This window comes from Agelaius phoeniceus, chromosome 1 (genome assembly GCF_051311805.1).
Source record: "Agelaius phoeniceus isolate bAgePho1 chromosome 1, bAgePho1.hap1, whole genome shotgun sequence".
NCBI classification, from domain to species: Eukaryota; Metazoa; Chordata; class Aves; order Passeriformes; family Icteridae; genus Agelaius; species Agelaius phoeniceus.
Window position 1 is genome coordinate 152,673,491 of NC_135265.1, and position 20,907 is coordinate 152,694,397.

General features: G+C 50.6%; 1 protein-coding gene and 1 long non-coding RNA gene across 16 annotated transcripts in view; one reads left to right on the forward strand and one right to left on the reverse strand.

The window, feature by feature from the left end:
• Positions 1–2,666: 2,666 nt before the first annotated feature.
• LOC129123846 (uncharacterized) lies at positions 2,667–10,501 on the reverse strand. Its single transcript, XR_013184991.1, has 2 exons — positions 10,178–10,501; positions 2,667–8,002 (listed from the first exon to the last, which is right to left on the reverse strand). It is a non-coding gene; the product is annotated as an uncharacterized LOC129123846 (long non-coding RNA).
• Positions 9,922–20,907, forward strand: part of ADGRB1 (adhesion G protein-coupled receptor B1) — a 290,231-nt gene continuing 279,245 nt past the window's right edge. For 9 of the 15 annotated variants that reach the window (XM_077189545.1, XM_077189551.1, XM_077189553.1 and 6 more), the window contains exon 1: positions 10,524–11,263. The gene's annotated coding sequence lies outside the window, so the exon portion shown is untranslated. Of the gene's footprint in view, positions 10,115–10,523; positions 11,264–20,907 lie in introns of those variants that run through there. The other 6 variants (XM_077189591.1, XM_077189557.1, XM_077189578.1 and 3 more) reach the window with 2 other exon arrangements.

Here is a 20,907-nt window from a genome sequence, read left to right on the forward strand (position 1 = left end):
AATTGACACTTTTCTGGACCATGACTGTCATCTCTGCCTCAATCTCCTCAGGTCCATGTTTCCAGAGCAGATAAACAGCTTCTCCCTACATGAAAGGTACATTATTGGTTCTAACGTGCCTCTTGGATTGCCTTCAAGGTTTTCCAGCACCCTCCAAAGGCTGTGCCTAAACCCAAAACATCTCAAACCAGAGGGGAACATGGTTTCTAGAGTTTAAGTTCTCCCTGGGTATGATGGAAAATATCTTTGAGTAAAATTGGTCTTGCTTTCCACTGAAGTACATAACGAAAATAATGAGTCAGGTTTTATTCAAACCCCACCAATTTCTAGCACTAAAGTGGGCTATAAAACTTGAATGTCATTCAAAATAGGAACTAAAAAAAAAAAAGCAAACAGAAGAGAAAACCCATATGAAAGTCACACTGGTTGCATATTTTGAGGTTAACATGACATGACTGTGTCTCTTAAGCTCATTTAAACATTTAATTTTGTTCTCTTGTTCCGTCCCTGAGTACATATGGATTTCATAGAGGTTTAACAGGACAGAAGAAAGTTACCCATAATTGAAACAGGCTTTATGCACAAGTCACGACGTTGTGTTCAACACTCAGAGGGAGAAAAACCTGTTCTTTCTGTCTGAAGTGACTTATTTTCAGATTAAGGAAAACAGCTGTGAGAAGAGACAGAACTGCTCCTTAGAAGAGCACCATCAACAAACGATTTGCTGAAATCTGTTCAAAGAGATTAATCTTAGAACCTTAGATTTAATAATGCAGAGTAAGTAGGGAAGGACTCGTGTAGCATAAAATCATAGAATGGTTTGGACTGGAAGGGACCTTGGAGATTGTTCAGTTCCAAGCCCCTGCCTTGGGCAGAGACACCTTCCACTAGACCAGGCTGCTCAGGGACTCATCCAGCCTGGCCTTGAGCATCTCTTGGGATGGAGAGCCCATGACCTCTCTGGGCAACCTGTTTTGGTGTCTCCTGAACCTTAGAGTAAAGAATTTGTTCTTAATACCTACTCTAAATAAAAAATAAAATCTACCTTGTTTCCATTTAGGACTATCTCTCCTTTTCCTGTCACTCCTTGCCCTTGTCCAAAGTCCCTCTCCAACTCTCTTGGAGCTCCTTTGGGTACTGGAAGGATCACAGAATCACAGAATGACTGGGTTGGGAGAGATCTTCAAGATCATCGAGTCCAACCCATGCCCCAACGCCTCAACTAAACCCTGGCACCCAGTGCCACATCCAGTCTGTTTCTAAACACACCCAGAGATGGTGACTCCACCACCATCCAGAATTTTATCACTCTTCCCATAAAAACCTTTTTCTGAATATCCAACTTATATTTCCCTTGTTGCAGCTTGAGACTGTGTCCTCTGGTTCTGTCAGTGCTGCCTGGAAAAAGAGACCAACCCCACCTGGCTACAACAACCTTTCAGGGGGTTGTAGAGAGTGATAAGGTCACCCCTGAGTCTCCTTTTCTGCAGGCCGAACACCCCCAGCTCCCTCAGGGGTTCCTCACAGGGTTTGTGTTCCCAGCCCCTCTCCAGCCTCATTGCCTCCTCTGGATGCTCTCGAGAATCCCAAGGTCCTTCCCAAACTGAGGGGCCAGAGCTGGACACAGCACTCGAGGTGAGGCCTCAGCAGTGCCCAGTACAGGGGCAGAATGACCTCCCTGCTCCTGTGGCCACACAATTCCTGATCCAGGCCAGGAGCCATTGGCCTTTTTGGCCACCAGGGCACTCTGCTGGCTCGTGTCCAGCCAGCTGTTGAACAGTGCCCCCAGGTCCCTTTCTGCCTGGGCACTGTCCAGCCACACCATCCCCAGCCTATGCAGGGGGTTATTGAGGCCAAAATGTAGAACTTGGCTCTTGGCTTTAATAAACTTCATGCTGTTAGACTCTGCCCATCCATTCAACCACTCCAGGTCTCTCTGCAGAGCCCTCCCATCTTCCAACAGATCAACACACGCTCCCAGCTTAATGCTGTCTGCAGATTTACTAATGAGAGACTCAATCCCCTCATATTTTGTCATCAATAAAAACATTGAACAGAACTGGCCCCAGCACAGAGCCCTGAGGGACACCACTGGTGACTGGAAGTTACTGGAATGGGATCTGAGATCTCCCTGGAGCTTCCTCCAGGCTGAGCAGCCCCAGCTCTCCCAGCCTGTGTCCAGAGCAGAGGTACCCCAGCTCTGTGGTCAGTTTAGTGGCCTCCTCTGGACTTGTCCCAATGAGTTGATCTCCTTCCTGTGCTGGGAACCCCAGGGCTGGATGCAGCACTCCAGGTGAGATCTCACCAGAGCAGAGTAGAAGTGGAGAATCCCCTCCCTCCCCTCCTGGCTGTTCTGCTTTAGATGCAGCCCAGGATCCAGGTCATGGCTTTTTGAAACCATCCCTGCACCTGCAGAGCTCCTGAGCTTTGCTGGAAGCCTTTGCAGAGCCTTTCTGAGCACGTGCAGCACTGAAGGATGAGGTGCGTGCTGGGACCACCTGGCTCCACAGCCAGGCTCATCCCAGCTGCTCTGGGGATTTATGATGGCAGGAGGCAGAGATAAGTTCTCTGATAAATGACTCCTCCATTATCATAAACAGACGTGTCCCAGCATAGATTATGATTACATCTGAGGGAAAATAGAACAAACACAAAGGTTGCAAGGCTGAGATCGGGTGAATGGTTTATTTATTCTTAATTGTTTTTTCTTCCCTTATTTGGTATTAATCCCGTCTTCCACTGAGGGAGTTCCAATTTCAATAGGCTATAAATTATGGGATCAAACTTGTTTTACATATGCTTATGTCAAATTATTTACAGTTACAGGATCAGCCTTTGATTTCAGGATGCTCAGGTCAAATGCAGATATTGGAAAACCACAGATTTCCATTCAAGAGAGAATCAAAGGAACAGGCCCTTAAAGGTGCTGAGCACTCTCCAGCTCCATTGGTTTCTTGGGGAGCTGGAAGCACTTGGCCTCACAAGAATTAGATTTGGAAGGTGATTTGAAATGTCTAAATATGAAAAATGAGGTTGGAAACCACCAAGGTGTGAACTTTTGGAGATCCTTTGTTTTTGTGCTTATTTCTTCTGACACCTGTGAAAAGCTGACTTGGATACTTGGATGTAAAGAAACCAGCTGAGATTAAGTCCCTGGGCGTTGGGAACATGGAGACAAGAAGGTGACTGTGGTGGGTTGACCCTGGCTGGGTGTCAGGTGTCCTCCTAAGCTGCTCTATCAGGCCCCTCAGCTGGACAGGAGAAAGAAAAATTGAAAGAATGAAAGGGTCCTGGGTTGAGAAAAGGACAGGGAGAGATCAGTCACCAGTTACCCTCAAGGGCCAAACAGGCTGGACTTGGGAAAATTAATTAATTTCAATGCAAAACAAATCAGGAAGTGCAACAAGCTGCATATTACTTCAATATGATACTTCAGGTTAGAAATGTCAGTTCGTTGAAATTAGACTTTAGTGTGTGGAAAAGAAGTGTTTTACAACAACAAGGAGAAAAGGAGGGGAAGAAAATCTCAAACATTGTTACTTTAAAATTATTTTGGATTTTTGAAGCTAACCTAGTGACATTAAAGCAATAACAAAGTGGAAATGTAAGTTGAAATCAAAGTAAAAAAAAAACCTTTTGTCTGGCCTGAATTAAATTCACATTCACACGCTCAACTGCTGGTTTGTGAAAGTGAACCCAGAATTTTGAGCTTATTTCAGGCTTTTGTGACAGTCACTTGAGAGATCTTCAACTTTTTTCCAGTATGGAAAATTGTTTTCTTGTTCAACTCCTCAGGTATCATCCCTGTGAAAGTGGATAGAGAATCCTGTAGAGCACAGAGGGATTTTGCATTTCAAGCTCTGTCTACTGGTGCTCAGGCAAGGAGGCTTTTCTTGCTTTCTCCATTGATTTAGGAGTTCTCATTCTGAGCGCGTTGTAGCTACAAGGAAATGAAATTCTCTCGCTTTCTGCTAAAATAAGAAGATTTACTCGTGGAAATAACTCTGTAAATACCACGTACTGCCATCTATGGCTCTGCTTGGGAAGCACATTGAGAGCTCTGCAGAGGAATCTGCTTTTCCACTGTCAAAGAAACCTTTTGTGCTAACCAGGGGTTTTAAACGAGTGGCTCGCAGCTCCCAGCAGCTGGTGTGGGAAAAGAGAGTTCCCAGGGGAAGGGGAATCTCAATCCATCCCTCTCCTGCCAGTTTGGTGCCAGGGTCAGCAACAGATGCCAAGAGCTTGGAGAGGGATTTGCAGGTCAGCAGGAAAGCGCCTGGAGGGCAGCACAAAGGAATTCCAGGCACTCCACACAGGAAAATGGCTTCGTCACTGATCCAGCTTAAATTCCTCTATTCTGACACCTGGGCATGTGGAATGAACCAAAGGATTAGGGATGTGTGTTCTGTAGGGCTGTGATCTTGTTGGCAGGGTGGAGATGTGGTGGGATGGCTCCTTTGACTGGGTTGGGATGACTCCTGTGAGTGGAGGGGTGGAATGGAAGGATACGGGAAGAAGAGGAATAGGAATTCTCTTTAGGAAGGGCAAGCACAGGGAGATGAGGAGGGGCTGTGTCCCTCTGGGTTCAGGAACAGATGGAATACCTGGAGCTTTGCCTGAGGATGGATGAGGAGCTAAGGGAGAATTTTTGGCTCAGGATTAAGGGAGGTGACAGGTGACATTAGAGTGGGGTCTGCTACAGACTGCCCAGCCAGGAGGATCAGGGGGGCTTGGAGCAACCTGGGATAGTGGGAGGTATCCCTGCCCATGGCAGGGGGTGGAAGTGGATCATCTTCAAGGTCCCTTCCATCACAAACCCTTCCATGACTCAGGAAAGATGTTGTAATTATTATTAACATTGTTATTTTTAGAAGATGTTCAGCACTTTCCCTCCTGTAGAAAGTTTCTAAAGAAGGATAAGGAAGAGCTGAGTGCTTGTTAGAGAAATTCTCTTTATTGTGATGATTTGGGATGCTCCTGATTTGTCTTCACTGGCAATAACATCAAAGTGCACTTTGCCTTTGCTCTCACTCTTGGTTCTCAGCCTCTGGTCCCAAGATCTTCACCAGAAGAAGAACTTCATTAATATCTCCTCCTCACTCCTTCCCTTCCTGGGCAGGGACAGGGGAAAGAGGAAAGTTCAGGATCAGTTCAAAGCTCTGGAAAAAGAGAGGAGCTGTGAACATCTGGGCTTGGGTTCCATAAGTCCTTTCTGCTGCCAGGGCCAGCATCACAAATGCTTTCAGAGGGGGCTTCCATCCTCTCCCCTGGTCATCCAAGAGCTTTGGGGCTCTGGGAATAGCTTGGTTTCCTCAACAAAGCAGCAGTCACTCACCAAGCTCTCTCCTCCATCACTGGCTGTGGCCATACCTGTGCTGGTGCTTGTTCCCCTCACTAAGGCCGTTTTTGGGGCCCCATGGAATTCTCCCCTGGCCCTGGCATGCAGAGCAGGCTGGTCAGGGAAGAGGGATGAAGTTAGGATTTCCCATGCTTGGGAAAGCCGGAACATCTGCTTCACCTCACTTTACAAGTCTATAAAATGGGCTTGATGCTAAATTCCTATTTAGGAGAATTCTCTCAGCACCTTGTCCAAAAATGGAGGAGTTTGAGCAAAGACACTCCTTGAATGTAGACAATTGCTACACTTTAATAAATACAGCCCATGGGAAGAGGAGCAGGAGTTTTCTCCTTGCCCTTAGGAGAGGCTGGGACTGCTGGGTTTGACCTGTGACACCTGACCATTAACACTCCTTAGCAGCCACTGCCAGCAGAAACCACAGCTGGCAACAGCAATGAAAAGCCATTAAAAACATATAAAAATTACCAACAACAAAAGCAAGGTGGAAAGCACAGCAGTCATGTGAGAGGCAGGCATGGGAAAATCCCTTTCAAGAGCTGAGTTATCCCATGTCTCCCTTCAGCAGAAGGATGTGGCTGCCTCGAAATTTGAATTGTTCAAGGAGATTTTTAACCGGACAAAATGGAAAGTGTTATAGATGTAAACACAGTGGTATCTGTTGCTGGAGGGGAAGTAAACTGATTACTTACAAGCTGCCCTGCTTTGCAGTTATCCTTTTCAAACAGATCCTCTGGGAATCCCAGGCATTCCCCTTTTTTTTTTTTTCCCTTGCCATCCTCATCCACACCTACGATATCTGGGGGTACCACTGGCAGGAGGAGACTCTTCCAAAAAAACTAAATTCAGTCTCTCTACATTGCAATTATGCTTCCAGCAGATTTTTGGGGCAAATCTATTATTCCAACAGCACAACCAGCCTACCTTTGCAATGTGGGAGGTGGGAGGACAGAGTTAACAAACCCAAGCCAGCTCTGAGCAGCTCCCAGCCCAAACAGCCTTTTTCCGCCCGTATTCCATGCTTCAAAAGAAGGTGGAAAAATTGGGCAGATAGAAAATGTTTTTCTGGCTCTTTCATGTCTCCCTCATGTACTTTGTAGTTTGAGACCAGCTTAGGCTCCTGAAGTGTGCAGCTTAATTCTTCTCCCAAAATCTCTTTGCATATTCCCAGGGGTGCTACATTTAACCGTGGATTTTAACCATGGATATTCCCATCCCTTTTTTTTTTTTTTTTTTTTTTGCTCTGGATCCTTTTTTGCCTCTGACAACAAGAGGGGTTTTCTATGCAACAAACATGTTCTAAATTCAAAGTGTGGGTAAAGGTTTTGTTTATCTCTCTTGAGTTTGCTGTTTTCCTTTGACAGTGGGGAGAGGAGAACTACAGAACTACAGCTGGATCCAGCTCAGCCTTTCCACCTCCAAAACCCAGACAGAAAACAGAGCAGAGAGGAGAAAGATACTTCACTCTTGGCTGTGTTTTTGGACAGCAAAGTTGGTGTTTGTCACAAAACCCACCCAGCACCTCAGCAAGGGGAATTAGGGGTGGGTTTGCCTTATCAGCACCACCACGATGGTGCAGGAATGGTTTGTCCCAAAAGCTCTTGGGCCCTGTGACCTCTGGTTTTGCTGTTCTTGTCTGCTTCTTTTCCTCTGGGAATGACACTAGAAGGTGCTGATAATGCCCACATTCGCCCTGAGGAATTTCAGGAGTCCTCACACCATAATGTGATGGGACGTAGGTTGCCAGTTTGGGCTGAGCTGAGGTCTTTTGGTTATTTCTGTACATTTTCAAGCAAAACAGGGCAGAGATCTCTGTTTCAGGGCTTTCTGTGTCATAAAGAAATTGTGCTGACCTAGGACTGGTCCCTGCAAGGGGAGCAGAGGGGAGAACCACAAACACAAAGGTGCCTTTAAATCTCTTATGTTACCAGGATAGACCATTCTCCCCACAGGTCCCATGTTTGGGTTATGTTGGCAGGATGGAAGGAAGGGTCTATGTCCCCCTAGAATCACATTTCTGGGGAGATCTGATGTTTTGAGAGCATCTCCTGCTCTGCCTATGGCTTTCTTTGCCCTCAGAGTTAACCTGCTGCAGGAAATCTCACAGATCCATTTTATGATAAAGTTATTTTGCCTTCATCACTTCACAGATGAAGAGAGCAGGTGAATTATTGCACTTGGGTGCCTCAGACAGCTGCAGACCCCAAATCCTCACGTCCTGTTTGCTGTCCCAGCTCACCCTCAGTTCTCCCTGGAGGGCACACAGTGAGAAATGGGGACATCAGGCCTCTCTGTGATTTTGAGGTGCAGGCCACGTTTAACCTTTTGTTGAATGGGGGTCTAGGAATTCACAAATCTCTCTACTTAGAACTGGGGAAAAATGGTCTGCAGTGACATTTGGCAGTATCTTTGGACAGTGCTCTGTGGCCCAGGGTAGGATTCCTGGTCCTGGGCCAGGAGCTGGACTTTGATGATCCTTGTTGATCCTTTCCAGCTCAGGATATTCTGCAATTCTCAGATTCATGGAGCTCAATTCCCCATTTCCACCAAGATGGGTTTTCCAACAGGCCCCATTGTAACAGAAAATGGGTTTGGTTTGGTCAGCAGCACTTTTTGGTTTGGTCCTTCTGCTTGGGTTTCTTTGCCCTGCAACACAGGAGAGAAACCAGCTGCACTTTGCTCTTCCAGACCTCCCCAAACACAGGACAGGGAAGGTGAGTGCCCCTCTCTTTCCCCAGCACTCCAAAAGAAAGGCAGAGCTGCCCCAAGGGGCTCAGAGGGGCAGGGACAGAGTTAGGGTCAGGGTTAGGGTTAGGGTTAGGATTAGGGTTAGGGTTAGGGTTAGGTTCAGAGTTAGTATTAGGTTTGAGGTTAGGATAAGGATTAGGGTTAGGTTTTCAGTGAAGTTTAAGGTTAGGATTAGAGTTAGGATTAGGGTTAAGGTAAAGATAAGGTTTAGGGTTAGGATTAGGGTTGGGGTTAGAATAAGGGTTAGGGTTAGGATTAGAGTTGGGATTAGAATAAGGGTTAGGGTTAGGATTAGGGTTGGGGTTAGGGTTAGGGCTAGGATAAGGGTTGAGAATAGGATTAGGATTGGGGTTTGGTTTAGGATTATAGTTGTGATTAGAGTTGGGGTTAGGATTAGGGTTAGGATTACGTTAGGGTTAGAGTTAGGTTTAGGGTTACAGTTAGGGTTAGGCTTAGGGTTAGGGTTACAGTTAGGTTTGGGGTTAGGACAAGCATTAGTGTTAGCATTTGAGTCAGTTTTAGGGTTAGGTTTTGGGTTGGGCTCCTTTTGCCACGCACTCCCTGGCTCCCTCCAAAGCTTTTCCCTCTCCTGCTGCCACCTGTGATGGCTGGAGAGAGAGGAGCTGCAGAAACAGGGAAGAGATCCCTGTTCGACTCGGAGGAGCAGGGAAGCCTTCCTGAAGGAAAACAAACTCCCAAAATGCTGCCGAGGGAAAGGGAGAGATTTCCATTCGGAGCATGCACTGTGCTAATCCAGCATAGCCGCCTGTCGGCTGAAACGCTGCATTTCAGGCCCCAGCTGCCCCTTTGCTCCAGTCCCCGCTTAACTGGAGATGTCACAGATGCCTTTGGCCAGCGATGCTGCAGTGCTGGCTGGGGATGAGAGGCTGCTTTGCTGCGTTCCTCCACAGCCAGGCTTTGCAGCTCAGCTCGGCTAAACGAAGATTTTTCTTTCTTTTCTCCTTCTCCCAGGAGTTTTTTAGGGATGCAAAAGGTTTGAAGGTGTGGAAATAGCGGCTGAATGTGAAGGGAAGGGAGCAAAGGGGCAGAAGGCCAAGAGGAGGGGGTGGACGTGCCCTGGAGAGTCTCTGGGGGGAGAGATGGGGTGTTCCTCTACCTCCCTGAGGCAGAGGGACAGAGGGTGGTGGCAGATGGGATCTTTACCTCTGCCCCTCGGGCAGCTCTGTGCCCCTTCCCTGATGGGAGAGCAGCAGCCCTGGGCAGGGTGGGAGGTGATTTTGTCAGGGAAAGAGGGTTGTTTCCCCCCTTTTGGAGTAGGAAGGGTTAAAAACAAGGGGCAGGTCCCGAAGTCTGACAGGATGCTGAAGTCCCCCGGCTCTCCACACACCTCCAGCCTAATCCCTCTCCCTTCCATCCCCTTCCCACCCACCCCCCCTTGTCTGCTCGGCGGGCTCCTTATTGCCGGAGAACCTTCCTCGGGCTGCAAACCTGGAGGCAGCACCTTTACCCCAAACCTGCCGGGATGTAGCACGTACCTTTCACCCCAGCCCATTTCCTCCTCCTCCATCTGCTCAAACTTTCCCTTCCCCCCCTCCCCAGCCTCCTGCTACCCTGGGGTGTTGCCTGGATGCGAGACCCCCCAACTCCAGCCCGAATTTTGGGTTAAAGGAGCACGGAGTTGAGGAGGATGCTAGGAAAGAGGTAAAATTTAAACAATTAGGAAAGGGTTAATGGCCGTCGCCGTCTTCTGCCTGGGCAAACCCTGGTGCAAAGGCACGGCCGAGCCGGGGGTGCTGGGGGAGGTCCCCCCATCCCCGCCCTCCCTCCCCGCAGCTGAGGGGCTGAGGATCCACCGCTCCACTGCTCCCCGCCGCCCTGTCCAGTGTCCCGTTCCCCTTCCCAGGCTGCCAGATCCGGGGGAGGCTCCGGGGGGCGCGATGAGAGAGCCCCAGCACCCCCCTCTCCCTGCCGGTACCCAGGCAGCGGCACCAGCATCTCTGCGCATCCCTCTGCGGGCGAGCGGCACCTCTCCGTGCTGAGCCTCCGCAGGTTTTTGGGGGAGCGGGGCGGGGAGAGGAGAGGGGGGGGAAGCAGAAGCCTCGCCATCCTCACCACCACCATCCCGGCTCCCTCTTCACCTCCTGGCTCCCCGCTTAGGGCTAAGCTGTCCCGAGGAGGCTGCGCTGCTGCTGAGCCGCCAGCGCGCTCCGGCTTGTCGCTGGCTCCTCTGTTCCATCCATCCATCCATCCATCCATCCATCCATCCATCCATCCATCCATCCATCCATCCTCTCCTGCTGGAGGCTAGCGGAGCATGCCCGATGCGATACCGTGTCAGTTCGGGTCCTCGCCTATAGCTGCCTGTTTTACAAAGCTCCGATCCGTGCGTGTGCGTGTGTATGTGTGTGTGCATTTCATCCCTCCCTCCTATCCCTCCCTCCCTCCCTCTCTCTCTCTCTCTCTCTCTCTCTCTCTCTCACTCTAATGTGTGATCTGGAAAGCTTATAAAAGCCTGATGTAATCCTTAATGCAGCCCCTGGCTACAAAGACTGGATCTAGTTTCAGAGAGAGAGAGATTCAGAAGCAGAATTTAAAAAAATAAATAAATAAATTTAAGAGGAAAAAAAAAAGTGTGGGGGGAGAAGAGAGAGAAAGAAGGAAAAGCAGACGAGTGGATTTTAAACAAACATATCTTCCTGAAGAAGACCATTCTTGCTCCTCGCTGCTGGGAAAGCTACTCTGAACCCTGCTGTATATTTTTTTTTTCCAAAGGAGAAGACTTGATTGTCTGCTTGGATCTAATGATTTACTGGCTTTTAACTGCGTTTTTCCCCTCTCCTAAGGATTCCTCAAAAAACGGCTTAATTATTTTCAGCTTTTCTCTTCTACCTGCCTGTCTGCAGAGACACCAAAGGTTCTCCCTTCCTCTCCCTCCCCACCCCCATTTCTTTTAGGATTTTTTCCCCCTTTTCCATTTAATATATACATATATATATATATATATATATAAATGTGTATGTATATATGTATGTAGAGGCAAGAGTGGAGGAAGCAGAGGGGGAGAGAGAGCTCTGCCATCCTTTTGGACTTCACGCGCTGCCCAATGTTGGGCTGGTTACCCCTGGATATGTTGCTGGTTTCCATTTGGAATTTGACGAAGGGAAGGAGGAGGATATAAAACCTGGGGAGCTCGGCAAGGTAAGGGGCTCCCGGCCACCCTTCCTTCTTCCACGGAGGGGAGGGAAAAGGGGGAACGCGACTTCTCCGGCTGCGCTTTGCCTGGAGCGCAGGGGGGTCTGAATCCTTCCCCGGGGGAGACGGCGATGGGGGCAGCGGTGGGAACCCACTCCTCTCCTTTTGCCCCTGGAAACGGCACCCGGAGGATGTTTCCGTCCCTTCCACTCCGCAATTTGGACTGATAAGAGCGTAATCATTCCCTGACACGGGAAGTTTTAACTTTTGTGCATGCGGGTCCTGTGGGCAAACATCAAGCACCGGTGGAAAATATTGACTGTCTGCAGGATGCGGAGGGGGGAATGCAGACGTGTCCCGGGGAAGGGAGATGGGGACGGGGTTTTCTGAGTGGATAGAAGGCAGCCAGGAGAGGGAAGAGGAGCGGGGGATCGCGACAGGAGAGCTGCAGAGCCAGCCGGGGCTGAACTGCAAAGTGCTGCGAAGCCGCGGCGCCTTCGCGGGCAGCCCTGGGGTCCGGGACTCCTCAGCCCGCAATGTTGGCAAACAAAGTCCCGGAAGGACAGACAGCTGCCTGCCCCGGCCATGAATCTGCCCTCATGGCAGCTTCCTGCCTTCCCCCTTTTCCTCGGGGTGGTGGGGGGCTCCCTTCTTGCTTCGCTGATTGTGTGGCACCTACCCAGGGCTGGAGGAGGCGATGAGCTCCTCGTGTGCCCCCCCAAAATTGCCATTTCTCAGCACTTGGCTTCACAGCGGGGGTGAAAATTAACCTTTAGCCCCTGTAAAGCTCCGAGTGTGGCACAGACACACAGACACACACACGCTGCTCCCGGCGCTGTGCTCCTGGGGGATGCTGGCACCCAGGCACGGCTTTGCCTTTCTTTAGGGAGAGGGGGGGAGAGCGGGTGGAGAGAGAAGGAGTCTCCATCAGGGATGCGTAATTACAAAGCATCTTGTTCTGAATCACCCTGTGTGGGAATGAACCGCAAAATTTGTCTCTCCCTCTTCCCCCACCGCCCCCTTGCCTTTCACGGCCTGACATTCGCTGATGGAGGGTGGCTGTTGATGCATCTTCAGACTTTCACGGAGAGGTGTTTCAGCCATGGCTCTGCCAAGGCTGCGAGGAAAAGGGGAAAAGAGGGATCGAGGGGGATCAGGTGGAGGTTTCAAAGGGACTTCTCAGTCCTGGCTGAGAGCAGGCACCGGTTCCCGAATCGAAGGCACGGGGCTTGCAGATGAACTCTGCCAGGTACCTTCGGCTGTGACTCACACTCGTGTCCCTGATCCTGCCCTGGCCAGGCAAACAACCCCCGTGAATCAGCGGCACGGAGAGGAGCGGGGAGGGAGGGGAGCATCAAGGCAAGGTCAAAGGGATGGAGGGCACAAAGACACCCCCCTTCCATCCCCGACCGCCCCATCCCTTTGGAGCCAGGGCTCTCCGACCAACCCAGCTCCAGCACTGGGTCTGCCGAGTTGCCAGGGCCAGCTGACAGCTGATGGCTGAGGGAGGAGGAAGAGGAGGAGGGGAGGAAGGGGGCTGAGGAAGAGCGGAGCTACTTTGACAGATGCCCAAAGCTGCGTGCGCGGCAGAGCGAAAATCGCAGCGCCTCGAAAGCCTCGCTGGGAGGGAGCCAGGGCTGCTCGGGGTGCCGGGGGCACCTCCCCAGCCCCGAGACCTGTTGATCACTTCAGGTTTCCTCTCACCTGGCCAGGCAGAGCCTGAGGAAAGCCAGGGGGGCTGAGCCCCCCGGGCACTCCGAGGAGTTGCCTGGTGACCTCCGTGGTGTAGCGGGGAGGGCTCTGTATTAATGATGATGACTCTGCTTTGGCTGGTGCTGAAATATCTGTATTATCTATTATCAGCTGGGAGACCAGGCTGGAGGCTTCGCAGGGCTGGGATCTCATCCAAAGTCCGGGCTGCTAAAGGAAACAAACAACTCCCCATGCATATTAAGTAGATCCTTAATTAATTAATGACTCATTAACCTGGGTCCCACAGTCTTTCCTGTACCCAAGACCTCGCTGAGGAAGAGGAAGGAGGTGGCAGGGCAGTGCTGGGGAGGTTTTTGCCTTTGGAGGGTGCTGAGGAATTGCACCAGCTCAGCCAAGCCGTGCTGCCAGGGGACGGGGTGGCCACGGGGCTGAGCCAGGCAGGGGACAAAGGAGAGGGCTGAGCTGACAGGACATCCTGCCTGATGGGTCTCGGAGGGGCACAGGGCTGCTGCGGTTTGGGAAACCCAGGGGACCTCCATAAACTGCTCTGGGTGTTAGAGAGGGGTCAGGGTGCAGCATCGCTCCTGCTGTGGAGGATGAAGGGGAAGACCAGAAAGAAACTGGCACAAGGCACAGCAAGGGCAGGAGCAGGGCTCCCGGCCCTTTTCGCAGCACTTGGGATGGTGTTGCAGAGCCCTAGGTGCAGGGAGAGGGGCTTGGAGTCCCCAGAATTGACCAGTGGAAGTGTTCAGGCTCAGGGAAGGGCTGGCAGAAGGGATTTCTATTAATGACTGTAACCCCTTCTCCTTACATGAGGGAAAATGAGGCAGGGACCGTGTGCCAGACCCCATATCCGGGATGGGAACTGCGTGTGTGTGTGTGGGAGTCGGGGGGGACATCCTGAACCCCCATCACACCCCAAGGAGCAGCCAAAAGCAGCCACCACAGCCGGGGGACCACCCTGCATCCCATCCTCTGCCACCCCGGCAAGACCTGCACCACCCTGTGCCCCGCAGGCACCCAGAGGTGCTCTGGGACACCCCCACAACCCTTCCCTGCCTCACAGCACCCCACAAGCCCCTCTTACAACCACCCCAAACTTACCAAACCCCCACAACCACACATCCCCACTCCATCCTTCTCACAGCATCGGGACCATCCCCGCTGCAACCCCGCGCCGGGAGTGGTTGGGAAAAGGCTTCGGGCATCTCCACCTAATGCCAGGGTTCTCCCTCAGCCTCCCCCATCCCCAGGGCGGCAGCGGGAGCGGGGGGGCTGCCGGGGGCGGCCGGGGCTTGCGGTGAGCGGCGGGGAGGTGGCGCTCGCCGCCCGGCTATCGCCGCTCGCCACCCCCGGAGCGCTCGGATGCTCGGCACAGCCCGCGGAGCGATGCTCTCCGCTATCCCCCCCCCCCCCCCCCGCTAAAAATATATATATAAATAAATAAAAAAAAACCAACCCATCCGCATATCTGGGGCTCGCAAGAAGCGCTGGCTCCCACCCCGCACCCGAAACGCGAAACCCATGGGGTTTGTTTCCCGCTCTCCAGCATCGCCTTCGCGTTGAGTTTTTGATCCCCCCTCTCCCCACGTTTCTTTTTACCATGCTCTCCCGCACGTTTTATCCCCCCTCCTCACCTCTTCTCCCCCAATTTCTGTATCCCTGTGAAAGTGGAGGCTCCCACCGGCTCTCCACGCGAGTGGAAGCGCTGCTGAGTGCAGTTCTGTTACTCCCATGCCCAGAATTGAGGGGGGCTCGGAGGCAGCCCCCAGCTCCAAGGGGACTCCACACCATCCCTCACTCCCTGCCAGTGGGAGAAAGGGATGCCCGAGCACTTTGCTCCCGGGAACCCACCCGTGGTGTGGTCCAGCAGGGATGGTGCCCCATGCTCGAGGGGGAGATGGCAGAGGGGTTTCCCGCAGTGTGGCTGCAGGTGGCTCTTCTTTCCCAGTTTGTTTTTGGGGAGGGGAAAGGGAGAAAGGGGAAGCATTGTGCTCACAGATCCAGCCTCATCCCCTCTCGTTGCTCAAGTGTAGCAGGCAGGAAATCCTCTGTCATCGATACCTGTTGCAGGGTATCAGCTTGGCTCATTAATTAGCTCCAGGAAAACCTGTGCCGGTAAACAAATGACTCAAACCTTTTCTCCGGGGCCTGATCCCAGGCTTGTGGAATGCTGGTCCCCACCTTTCTAGGAGAGGTGCAAAGAGAGAGGAGTGTTTTCCTCAAGATGGATGACAGGCTGGCTCTGGAACCAGCTCGCCTCCTCCCCTTGGAGAAAATTCACATCCCCAGGCGAGCCTCCAAAGGGAAGGGAGTTGGCACCTGGCCTGGAGGTTTGCAGGAGGGTCCTGCTCAGTCACAGCATGGGCTGGAATGGCTAAAATGTGGCTGCAGACAAAACCCAGGGGTCCCCATCAGATCCCAGTGTTCACCATTCATAGGATGTTCCTGAGTTCTTCTCATGGCTCCTTCTCTAAATTCCCTGGGTTCTCTGCTTGCCTGGAGTTTGCTGGGATAAAAAAGGGCAGGAGGGTGATGCTTGTGTTTGGGGGAAACTTGGCTAAGAGTTAAATGCTGATGGGGGTTGATGTCCATCCATAAATTTGGGTGGGGATTTGGGGCTCTGAAGCAGAGGAAGAAAAGGACTGGTGCACAGTTCCCAACGTGGGGACAGAGGTCTCCTTCTTGGCATCTCAGCTGCCTTGAACCACATCTCTGCCAGGGAAAACAGCATTTGAATGTCCATCTGTGCTGGAGAGGCAGGGCTCCTTTTGACTTGAAATGCACTGCTTTCCTTTAGATTATATATTAGGAAGAAATTCTTTACTGTCAAAGAGTTGAGGTACTGACACAGGTTGCCCAGAGAAGCTGTGGCTGCCCCATCCCTGGAAATGCCCAAGGCTGGACAGGGCTTGGAGCAACCTGGGGCAGTGGAAGGTGTCTCTGACAGGCAGGGGGGTGGAATGAGATGATCTTTAAGGTGTCTTCCCATCCAAACCATTCTGTGATTTTATGATTTATGCATGGCCCCATCAGATGCCAAATCCACAGGAGACCAGCCCTCTAAGTCCCAAACCACCATGGCAGGGAGCTGTGGCAATCCTCATCTCCCCAAGTCAGGACCATCACAGATGTCACCCCAGTCTCCAGCATCCCAGTGTTGGAGGTCCCACCTGCCCTGTTCCCTGCCCTAATGCTCCTGCTGCCAAAAATGCAATTCTTCCACTCCATCCCTGGCCCGTTACTGGGGGCATTTTATTCAGACCTAAGGAAACATCAACTGGAAGCCAAACTTCTCTCTTGGAGAGCAATCTGGAAGGGCAGCCCACAGGGGGAGTGTAATTCCCCTTCCCTTCCATGCACTCCGTGTGATATTTGGCTCTTTAATGTGGTTTGCAGCATGCTGAGGCTAAAAAGCACAATAATAAAATAAAAAAAAAAATAAAGAAAAGGAAAATGAGCAGTAAATGAAGTCCCTTCAGAACATCCATTTGTCGTCACATCTCGAGTTCAGAATTTCCTCGCGGTGCCTCTTGGAGCGAGGGTTTTGTATTAGTCTGATTATGCTGAGATAATCTGTCATGTTGCTCCAGGAAGCTCTGAGGGAAGAGGACAAAAAAAAAAAGAAAGAAAAAAAAAAGGAAAGGAAAGATAATATTTTAAATCAGAGGGCTGCTAGATTGGTGACTCTGTCTGGCAGACACACATCACTGCCCCCTTTATGAAAATTTTAATTGGTTACCTCTGTCAGAGAAAATGAGAGATTTGCTGATTTTAATTTGTTGGAGAGAATCACTCCCTGCCAATGTTATCAAAATTAAACCGGAGATGGTTTCTTACTTTCCTTCTCCTACTCCCTCTGCATTTTCCTCTGAAATATCCCTCCATAAAAGATTGATTAAGGAGTGACCAGATGATGACAAACGAGCTGTTGAAGTGGCAGACTCTGCCCTGCCCTGCTTGGTGTCATGCCTTATCCCTGGGACAGGGAGGGTCAGGGAGAGCAAATGGCATCTGGAGGAAGAATGGGCAGAGACCTAGTAAGGAAATACAGATATTTTTGGGGAGGGGTAAAAACTGGAACAGATGGGTGTCACCTCATGTGGTGCACTGTATGTTGGCTGAAATGAGTGAATGAAACAAGACATATAAAATACATAAATTCCTCCTTGCAGTGTTTCAAGTACCACTGTGGTTTTAGCTTGGTGATTTGCTCCAGGTAGAGCTGCTGGTTGCTGCCTTGACGTGGGCTGGGAGCAGGACAGAGGAATCCTGCATGTGTTTGGGGGCACCATTTCATGCCTGCCACGTGCAGGTACTGGTACTTATTGTTGCCAGCTCTTTTTCTGAACACTGAGCTTTGGTCAGAGGCAGGTCTTGTGATACCTCCTGCCATGATTTCAGCACTCCCACCTGCAGGCTCACCTTGTCAGCTGCCTGTTTCCAGGCTGGCTTTGCTAGATGGAGATGTTCCCTCAATTTTTTGAGCTCAGCTGGCCTATAACAAAGTCCTTGCTGTTTGCAAAATGGCTCTTTTCTTCCTCCCCTCTGTCAGCTATTAGGAATATCCCATTCCTGGCAGACGTGCCCTATTCCATATTCATTGAGAATTAGCACAGCTCTCTCTGTCTCAATGTTTTTGGGATAGGGGTCATCATGATATCCTGCTAGAATAGATTTGGAGCTGAAAGCTTTGTCTCTGTCCCATCTGTGCTCCTGTCTCCCTGGGGATGATCCTGCAAGCCAACAGCTCCACAAACTGCTGAAGTTTGGGTTGCCCAGCACCAAACCCCTGTGGCTGATTTTAAAAGCTGCTGCAGTTCAGTTCTCCCTGTGGGCCAAGGACACCCTCACAGGGCTGATCTCAGCCCCTGCCAAACCACGTGGCTCAGGGCACACTTAATTAAGACTTTGGTCTTTCTGCAGGTCGGTGTTTTCTCATTTGTGAAATGGGGAAGCCTGGCTTCCTCCTTCCCCGTGTGGCTCCGTGCCAGCTCTGTGTCCAGCTGGATGTGGTCAAACCACATTTCCTCTGGGATCCTGAGGTGAAGGGCACCAGCTGAGCACCAGGGATGATTTATTCTTCTTGTGCCTTGACTGTGAGCACATGTCCACCCTCAAACATTCCTCCAGAGCCGTCTTTTCTTGTCCTTTCTCAGTCGCTAATTTCTTGAGGTCCTTCTATAACTGAAGCAGGCAATTCTCCCACACCTGCCTTGGATTTCCTCTGGATTAAACACCTCCTTTTCCAGGAGTACCTCATGGAACACTGCAAAATGCTCCTTTGTATAGTCCAGCCCACTTGGATAGTCCAATCAATCAAGGAGTCAGGCTTTATGCTGGATGTTGTTGAGCAGCAATGTAACAATGGAGATCTCCTCCAAACAAATATCTGCTGGTTCCTGCAAATGAAAGTCGATACACCTTCACAAGGAAATCTGTCCCAGTGGGGTCTTTTGTATCGAAAGCCCTGTTGGTAGATTTATTCATTGTGCAGGGCCCTTCCCTTAACAAGTCAGTTATTCATTGGCCGTTGCTCCAGGGCGTGTGGAATTTATGGTCTCAGTCCTGTAATCAGATATTTTGTTATAGAGGGCTTTGCCACCATGAAAGGGCTGGATAAATCAGTATGCAGCAGAAATTGATCCTCTCACAGGCTATTTCTGGATTCAGCTCCTGCTCTAAGAGTGCTTTCTCCCTTCTGGAACTGAAGCCTTTGCATGTTTGCACTGTGGTCAGGTCTACCAAAGCTCTGCTTTAGTGCCTGTGTACAGACAGACACACACACACTTAGCTCTGCTTCCTGGGCCTGATTTTTGTTCTGAGATACTTGAGGTCCATGCTGCTGCCATTTCCCAGCCAGAAAAAAAAAAATTCTCCATCACCTGACTTAAACATCTGCAGGTTGGAAAGAATTGCTTGAAAAGGCTTTAATCAAGTCCTAGGAAAGAAAGGGAAATCTGATTTTGAGTAGCTGCATTGGTGCCTTAAGTACTAGAGAGCTTGGCCTGCTAATCTCCACTTCTCAGATGTTGTTACACAATCTGATCAGCTCTATTGAGCTGAAACAAGGGTTAATTGCTAACAAAATGCTCCACACCTTCCTGCATACAAGGAAAGGGGCAAGGGTGAGCCCCTTGCTTTTTGGAGCTTAGTGCAATCTCACCATGTGCAGCTGATGGTGAGGGAATTTGACTCTTGTATGTGCCCCAGGAATATCTGTCTGTGAAGGTAAAATTACAGCAGGGCCTCTGATTTTTATGGCAGAAATCAGGGATGGGAGGAGAGGAAAAATCTCTGTAACCTAGCAGCCTGTAGAGCTGCTGCCTCCCAGGTCGTGGGTGATGTTAAATGTTTAAATGTCAATGAACCTCCCCCCTGAGCAGGGCTGAACTCTCTTGGCACTTACACTGGGGATGGAGCTTGGCAGTGCTGTGGTTCCTCAGTGGTCAGACACTGCCTTGCAAGCGTTCCCCAAGGCACAGCATCTTTCTAGGGAAACTCTGATGGCTCCAGGGGTGGGTTTTGGTTTAAGGAGAGTCTGTGACAAAAGACATTCCTTGCTTGGTCCGCTCTGGTGAGTGCAGCCCAAAGGAGGGTCAAACTGTGATAAGGAGTGTGTGAATTATGTCCACCTGTGGGAAGACAAACCCTGAGGAGGTCTGGGGGTGTCTGAGCTGCCCACATCTCAGCAGAATCACAGAATGCCCTGTGTTGGAAGGAAACCACGAGGACCATCAAGTCCAGCTCCTAGACCTGCACAGAACAGCACCAAGAATCCCCCCTGTTCCCAAGAGTGTTGTCCAAACTAGAACTCTGGCATGCTGTGACCACTTGTCTGAGGAACCTGTTCTGGTTCCTGACCACCCTCTGGATGAAAAACCTCTTCCCTGTTCCAATCCAAACCTGTCCTGACACAGCCCCAAGCTTTTCCATCAGATCCCATCACTGGATACAGCATTGCCCTTCCAATCACTCATTTTAGCACCTCCAGGTCAGCCATGAGGGCAGGTGAAGAAATAACCAGACAGCAAATTAATGTTCACTGCATGTTCTAAATGCTTTAAAAAATGGCATGAACAATGTTAAATATTTCCTGTCCTGTGTCACTCACTGGGTCCTGCCAGCTCAGGGTTTTCAGATATGTTACCAGGGATAGCAATGCTGTCAGGACTTTCAGAGTCTCCAGATGGAGATGATGCTACAACCAGCAGGAGAGATGGTGACAGGCAGAAGAGCAGCAGAGCTGGGAGGGCAGGGGGGAAGCTGGGAGAGATCCCAGAAAAATGCCAGTTGGCTGGGGGATCCAGTTAAGTGGGATGAGTGGAAATACCAGGAGGGCATCCTTTGCTGTGAGAGCTGACATGATTGTGGATGTACCCAAGGCATCCCTCGGGGAGCAGAAACTGTGGGAAGTGCCTGCAGGCACGGAAATGCCACTGGAAGTGACATTCTCCAGATGGGGAATCCTCAGTCTGGATATCCTCTACCAAGATCAAGGAAGATGGTGAAGCAGCTTGCAGGAGGGGAATTCCAGAGACCCCTTCCACCTTCTAGCATCTGTGATTCTTGTATGTGAATATGTGGAGATGGGACACAAGTACTGCAGGTTTTGATGCCCTCACTGGACACAGATGCCCCCAGGAGCTGCCTCCTGGTGAGCAGGAGGCCTGCAGGGTATTTAAAGGTGTGCTGGGAAAAGAACTGAAAGCTGTTTTGCAGGACAAACTCCGGTGTGGGGCTGTGGGGCAGCACACTTTGGGTTGTTCTCCTCAAAAAGGAGGAAAGCTGATCGGGATTGAGGTCTGGGGGCTGAAATCCAAGGTTTTGAGTGGAAGAAAAACCTTTTGTAATGGTGTGAGACAGGCTTAAAACCCCTCAAGAAGTAGAGACTGTCCTTCCCTGTGTTGGGACAAAGGCCTGGTTTGATGTCCTGC